We start from the raw sequence: 7038 nt of genomic DNA, 5'->3' as shown, positions 1-7038 counted from the left end.
ACATGCTTCTCATCATATCTTCTGGTCCTTTTTGGCTTATGGTCAGTAAGGGTCTTTTGTCATGTGCTTTTAGTAGAACACTACCATGCCTTGCTTTGCTATGTTAAGATCCTGTAGCATGTTGATTTCGTGCTCTGAACATTGCTACCTGATGCTGTTTACTGCCATGTCCAGTTTTTCGCTAAGTCTGTGAATCTGTAATCTTTTGCACTTTTGCCATGCTTGTTTGAGCTTGATATGTTGTGAACTAGCCGTAGCTCAGTGTTCATATTTTGTCAAGAATCTCCTGTAGAATACTTCCATGCGCCTTGTTGCTATGTTGGGGTGCTTTAGCATTGTTACTTGTTGCATTTTAAGTGTTATCTTGCTGTTTATCGCAGATTAGTGTCATTCTTGTTTTGCTCGCCATTTGCAAACCGTGCATCCGATTCCGGTGATCTTTATATCGATTTCGACCGAAATCATCTCATCTTTCCAGTAGCATGCTTGGTTTGCCAAGTTACTGCCATGTTCATCATTTTCCTTCCGGAGCACGCATATGCATCGCATATCATATCTCGCATATCATACATGTTTTGCATCATGTTGCTTGCGCATTTCTTGTTGTTGATTGTGGTTCCGTTTGTTTGTGTTCTTGTCTTGGGTAGAGCCGGGAGACGAGTTCGTGAACGAGGAACCTGTCGAGTACGCTTACGAGGATCAAGCTTTCGACAACTCTGAGAACCTTGCAGGCAAGATGACCACCCCTCGAAATCACTTCTATCTTTGCTATGCTAGTTGTTCGCTCTATTGCCATGCTCCGCTACCTATCACTTGCTATATCATGTCTCCCATTTTAGCCATGTCAGCCCTAACCATCCTTTCCTAGCAAACCGTTGTTTGGCTAAGTTATCGCTTTTTCTCAGCCCCTCTTATAGCGTTGCTAGTTGCAGGTGAAGTTGAAGTTTGTTCCATGTCGGAACATGGATATGTTGGGATATCACAATATCTCTTATTTAATTAATGCATCTATATATTTTGGTAAAGGGTGGAAGGCTCGGCCTTTTGCCTGGTGTTTTGTTCCACTCTTGCCGCCCTAGTTACTGTTATACCGGGATTATGTTCCTTGAGTTTGCGTTCCTTACGCGGTCGGGTGATTTATGGGACCCCCTTGACAGTTCGCCTTGAATAAAACTCCTCCAGCAAGGCCCAACCTTGGTTTTACCATTTGCTACCTAAGCCTTTTTCCCCTGGGTTTTCGCGAGCCCGAGGGTCACCTTATTTTAACCCCCCGGGCCAGTGCTCCTTCGAGTGTTGGTCCGAACCGAGCAAACTGCGGGGCCTCCTCCTGGAAACTAGAGGTCTGGTTTTACTTGTAGGATGTCTCATCCGGTGTGCCCTGAGAACGAGATATGTGCAGCTCCTATCGGGATTTGTCGGCACATTCGGGCGGCTTTGCTGGTCTTGTTTTACCATTGTCGAGATGTCTTGTAAACCGGGATTCCGAGACTGATCGGGTCTTTCCGGGAGAAGGTTTTTCCTTCGTTGACCGTGAGAGCTTATGATGGGCTAAGTTGGGACACCCCTGTAGGGTATTATCTTTCGAAAGCCGTGCCCACGGTTATGAGGCAGATGGGAATTTGTTAATATCCGGTTGTAGATAACTTGTCACATGACCCAATTAAAACACATCAACTGCGTGTGTAGCCGTGATGGTCTCTTCTCGGCGGAGTCCGGGAAGTGAACACGGTCTGTGTTATGTATGACGTAAGTAGGTGTTCAGGATCACTTCTTGGTCATTGCTAGATGACGTCCGTTCCGTTGCTTCTCTTCTCGCTCTCATTTGCGCAAGTTAGCCACCATATATGCTTTTGCCGCTGCAGCTCCACCTCTTTACACCCTCCTTTCCTACAAGCTTAAATAGTCTTGATCTCGCGGGTGTGAGATTGCTGAGTCCCCGTGAGTCACAGATTCTACCAAAACAGTTGCAGGTGCCGACGATGCCAGTGCAGACGATGGCGTCGATCTCAAGTGGGAGTTCGACGAGGAACGTGGTCGTTACTATGTGTCTTTTCCTGATGATCAGTAGTGGAGCCCAGTTGGGACGATCGGGGATCTAGCATTTGGGTTTGTCTTATTTTCATCTGGATTTTGACCGTAGTCGGTCTATATGATTGTAATTTGGATGATGTATGATGATATTTATGTATTGTGTGAAGTGGCGATTGTAAGCCAACTCTTTATCCCATTCTTGTTCATTACATGGGATTGTGTGAAGATGACCCTTCTTGCGACAAAACCACTATGCGGTTATGCCTCTAAGTCGTGCCTCGACACGTGGGAGATATAGCCGCATCGTGGGCGTTACAAGTTGGTATCAGAGCCATCCCCGACTTAGGAGCCCCCTGCTTGATCGAATCGCTGGCGTTGTTGAGTCTAGAACAAAAATGTTTTGAGTCTTAGGATTATATATATCGGAGAGTAGGATTCTTTTTACTCCTCAGTCCCTTCATCGCTCTGGTGAGGTCTCCTGACGTAGAAGTTTTGACTATTCTCTCCTCAAATTTCACTAAATTTTTTTTTAGGATCACGCGGGTATCTTGAAATCGTTCCGATGGATTTGTGACGAGAACATTGTTCTTGGTGCCTCCTGTCATTTAGAGGTTGTGGCAGTGTCCCGGGGAGTTGAGCTCCGAGGTGTTGTCGTCACAATTTTATCGTTGTAGTTCTGGAATACCTGAGTTTCGCCGACATCGAAATCTCTTTTATGCAGTTGTTGGTGAGATCACCTCGACGCCACCCAGTACTGGGGCGGGAGTTCGGGAGTATTGCCATAACTTGTATAACGGATGTTTTTCGAAGGTTGAGGTAAACGATTTCCGAAGATTTCTTGGTTATGTGTTGACGGATGGATACAGCTGGATCTAGGGATTGCTAGTTTGGGTGATATATATTTGTGTCCCCTGTATCCCTTACACCAGATTGCATAACCAGAAAGTTTCGGGAGTTTATAAGTGGGAATTCAAGTAGCCTTAGGATATCTTTCCGACAGACGCATGATATGAGATTGGGGTTCGACGTCTAGTGGTCCGCTTTTCCACGGTTGATTTTACAGTGGTCTCGTTGTGTCTTAAAGAGTCCATGGCTTTGCCGACTCGGGGACGCTTCGTATGTCATGTGCACAGCCTTGTACATGATGGTGCTGTACGATTGAGCCCGTGTGGGCCCCACCACGAAAACTTCAGACGAAATATCTATCATATGTTTGTTCCGGCTTATTCTGCAAGCCAATATTTTGTTTTATTTTGTATTGTGGTACTCGAGTTGCTTCGAATTCTTATGTTCACTCCATATCTTTTTCAAGTGGCTTCTCAACTTATGGAAGTGTGATGATTTACTACGGAATTCATTCGTTCATCTTCGTTCGAATGTTTATTGTGAAGACTATATGTTGCAATTTCTATCCGTTGATTCTACTTATCTATTTGTCTATCAAGATGCTAACGGATGTCACCCTCTTCAGGATGGCTCCGCCAACGCGTCAGAATCCGGATCGCAATGAAGGGAGTCAAGCGAACCCTCCGCCACCACCTCCACCTCCGGAGGCATGGCAAGCAATCATGGCAGCCACCAACGCCAATGCTCAAATGATTTTGCAACTCTTGCAAGAACGTACTCAAGGGCAAGGCAATCAACGCAATCAAGGTCAAGGCAACAATCAGTTTCACTTTGCCACTCTCAACCAGTTTCTCGCAAATCAGCCCAAGTCTTTCAGCTACTGGGCCGAGGCCACGGATGCCGATGATTGGCTCGTGGACATCAACAAGCATTTTGAATGTAGCAATGTCAGGCCTGAGGACTTTTTCAAGTTCGCTTCTTTCCAGCTCAAGGACCAAGCTGCTGATTGGTTTCAACAATACAAAGATTCCAGAGGAGGTCGTGTGATCACTTGGACTGACTTCTGTCGGGACTTCAAAGCGCACCACATTCCACAAAGTGTTGTTGAGAGCAAGCGTGAGGAGTTCCGCAATCTCAAGCAAGGCAACATGTATGTCTATCAATACAACATTCAGTTTCAGAAACTTGCTCGCTTCGCTAAACAAGACGTTCCTGCTGAGAGAAGCATGATCTATCACTTCAGAGGTGGCCTTAAAGAGGATCTGCAGTTAGCTCTCGTTCTTGTTGAGCCTACTCACTTTGATCAATTCTATAATATGGCACTGAAGCAAGAGGCTGCTCAGCTCAAGTGTGAGGCTTCTAAGAAGAGAGTCAGAGACGCAGTTCAGTCTTCTTCTTCCTCACTTGTGACAGCTAAGCAACAGAAGTTCTGGTTGCCTCCTCCTCCTCCGTTTCGTCAGCCTTACCAGCAGAAGAACAAAGGTGGCCAGGGTTCTTCCAACTCTTCCAACTCTGGCTATCAGAACAAGTCTCAGAATCAAGCTCCAAAGTCCAATGCTCCTTATCACCGTCCACTCTCAGAGGTGACTTGCAACAAATGTCAGCAGAAAGGTCACTATGCTAACAAGTGCTTCAACCAGAGGTGTCTTCCTCCTCCTCCTCCTGTCTGATCTTCCAGCAATGCAGTGGTCAAGCATAATCCAAAGTCTGCAAAGGTGAACATGATGAATGCAGCTCAAGCGGAGGAATCTACTGATGTGATAATGGGTAATCTCTCAGTTAATGATATTCCTGCAAAAGTTCTTTTTGATACTGGTGCATCGCATTCTTTCTTGTCATACCCATTTGCATCGAAGCACAATGTTGACACAGAGATTTTATCCAAAGTTATGCAAGTTGTTTCTCTGGGTAAGCTTTTGTCTTCTAGTTTGGTTGCTCCCGATGTTTCCATCAAGATGGGCGACTATAAATTCCAATCTTCTCCAATTGTTCTTGGTGACTCGGATATTGATCTAATTCTCGGGATGGACTGGCTTTCTAAGCACAAGGCTCAACTTGATTGTGCTGCCAGGGAAATTCAATTGACACACTCGTCTGAGGATGTGATTATTTTTGCCGCTCGTGATGAAACCATTCGGTTTTTCTCTCTCAATGAGAAGGGCGAATTGAATGCCATCTCTCAAATTCCAGTCGTTTGCGAGTATCAAGATGTCTTTCCAGAAGAGCTTCCGGGTATGCCTCCTCATCGGCCAGTTGAGTTCGTTATCGAACTAGAGCCTGCCACTGAACCCGTTTGCAAGCATCCCTACAAGCTTGGACCTAACGAGCTGAAGGAATTGAAGAAACAGCTCGATGAACAAGAACATCTGGGTTTGATCAGACCGAGTTCTTCTCCATGGGGTTGTGGTGTTCTTTTTGTCAAGAAGAAGGATGTCACGGACCGACTTTGTGTCGACTACCGTCCATTGAACAAGAAGACAATCAAGAACAAGTATCCACTTCCCAACATCAATGAGCTATTTGAGCAACTCAAAGGGGCTAAAGTATTCTCGAAGCTTGACCTTCGTATGGGTTATCATCAGATTCGCATTCGTGAAGAAGATATTCCCAAGACAACATTCAGAACAAGCTTTGGTTCTTATGAATATACTGTCGTGTCTTTCGGTCTTGTCAATGCTCCTCCAGTGTTCTCTCGGATGATGAATTTCATCTTCAACCCCTATACCAATGAATTCCTTTTGGTGTATCTCGATGATATCTTGGTCTTCTCCAAGAATAAGTAGGATCGTGCCAAACATTTGCGATTGGTGCTCGACAAGCTCAGAGAGTATCAATTCTATGCGAAGTTCTCCAAATGTGAGTTTTGGCTCGATGAAGTTCTTTTCCTTGGTCACATCATCTCTGCCAAGGGCATCGCTATTAACCCTAAGAAGGTGTCCGCAGTTGTGGATTGGGAACCTCCTCAAAATGTCAAGCAGCTTCGAAGTTTTCTTGGTCTTGCAAGCTATTGCCGAAGATTCGTTGAGAATTTCTCCAAGATTGCAAAACCTCTTTCCAACCTCCTACAGAAGCATGTGAAATATGTCTGGTCTCCTGAGTGTGACGTTGCTTTCAACACTCTCAAAGAGAAACTAGTCACAGCTCCTGTCTTGACTCCTCCTGATGAATCCAAGCCGTATGAAGTTTTCTGTGATGCTTCTCTCCAAGGTCTCGGTGCTGTGTTAATGCAAGAGAAGAAAGTTGTGGCCTATACCTCTCGGCAGTTGAAGCCCAACGAGAAGAACTACCCCACTCACGATCTTGAGTTGGCGGCAGTTGTCCATGCGTTGATTACGTGGAGACATCTCTTGTTGGGAAGACAAGTGGACATTTTCACTAATCACAAGAGTCTCAAGTATATCTTCACTCAGCCCAACCTTAACCTCAGGCAGACTCGATGGGTCGAAATGATTCAAGAGTACAATCCGAGTATCAAATATACTCTAGGCAAAGCAAATGTCATTGCAGATGCTTTAAGCAGGAAGGCTTATTGCAACAGCTTAATTCTCAAGCCTTTCCAACCGGATCTTTGTGAAGCTTTCCGCAAGCTGAATCTCCAAGTTGTTCCTCAAGGCTTTCTTGCCAACCTCATAGTATCTCCTACTTTGGAAGATCAAATTCGTGAGGCACAACTCCTTGATGCCATGGTGAAGAAGGTGAAACGTGGTATCTACAAGGGTCTTTCCAAATACAAGTGCTATCGCATTGATGACAGAGACACTTTATTCTTCGAGGACCGGATTGTGGTTCCTAAAGGTGATCTAAGGAAAGTCATAATGAACGTGGCGCACAATTCTCTCCTTTCCATTCATCCTGGAAGTACGAAGATGTATCATGACCTCAAGCAGTCGTATTGGTGGACTCGAATGAAGCGAGAGATTGCTCAATTCGTGAATGAATGTGATGTCTGCCGAAGATTGAAAGCAAAACACCAACGACCAGCTGGTCTCCTCCAACCTCTTGCTATCCCAGAATGGAAGTTTGATCACATCGAAATGGACTTCGTGACTTGTTTTCCCAAGTCCAAGCGCGGAAATGATGCTATCTTCGTTGTCATTGACAAGCTCTCTAAAGTGGCTCATTTCCTTCCAATCAAAGAATCCATCACATCAGCCCAGCTGG

Source organism: Triticum aestivum, chromosome 4D, assembly GCF_018294505.1.
Source record: "Triticum aestivum cultivar Chinese Spring chromosome 4D, IWGSC CS RefSeq v2.1, whole genome shotgun sequence".
NCBI lineage: Eukaryota > Viridiplantae > Streptophyta > Magnoliopsida > Poales > Poaceae > Triticum > Triticum aestivum.
The sequence above is the reverse complement of the archived record's forward strand: the minus strand, read 5'-3'. Positions refer to the sequence as shown.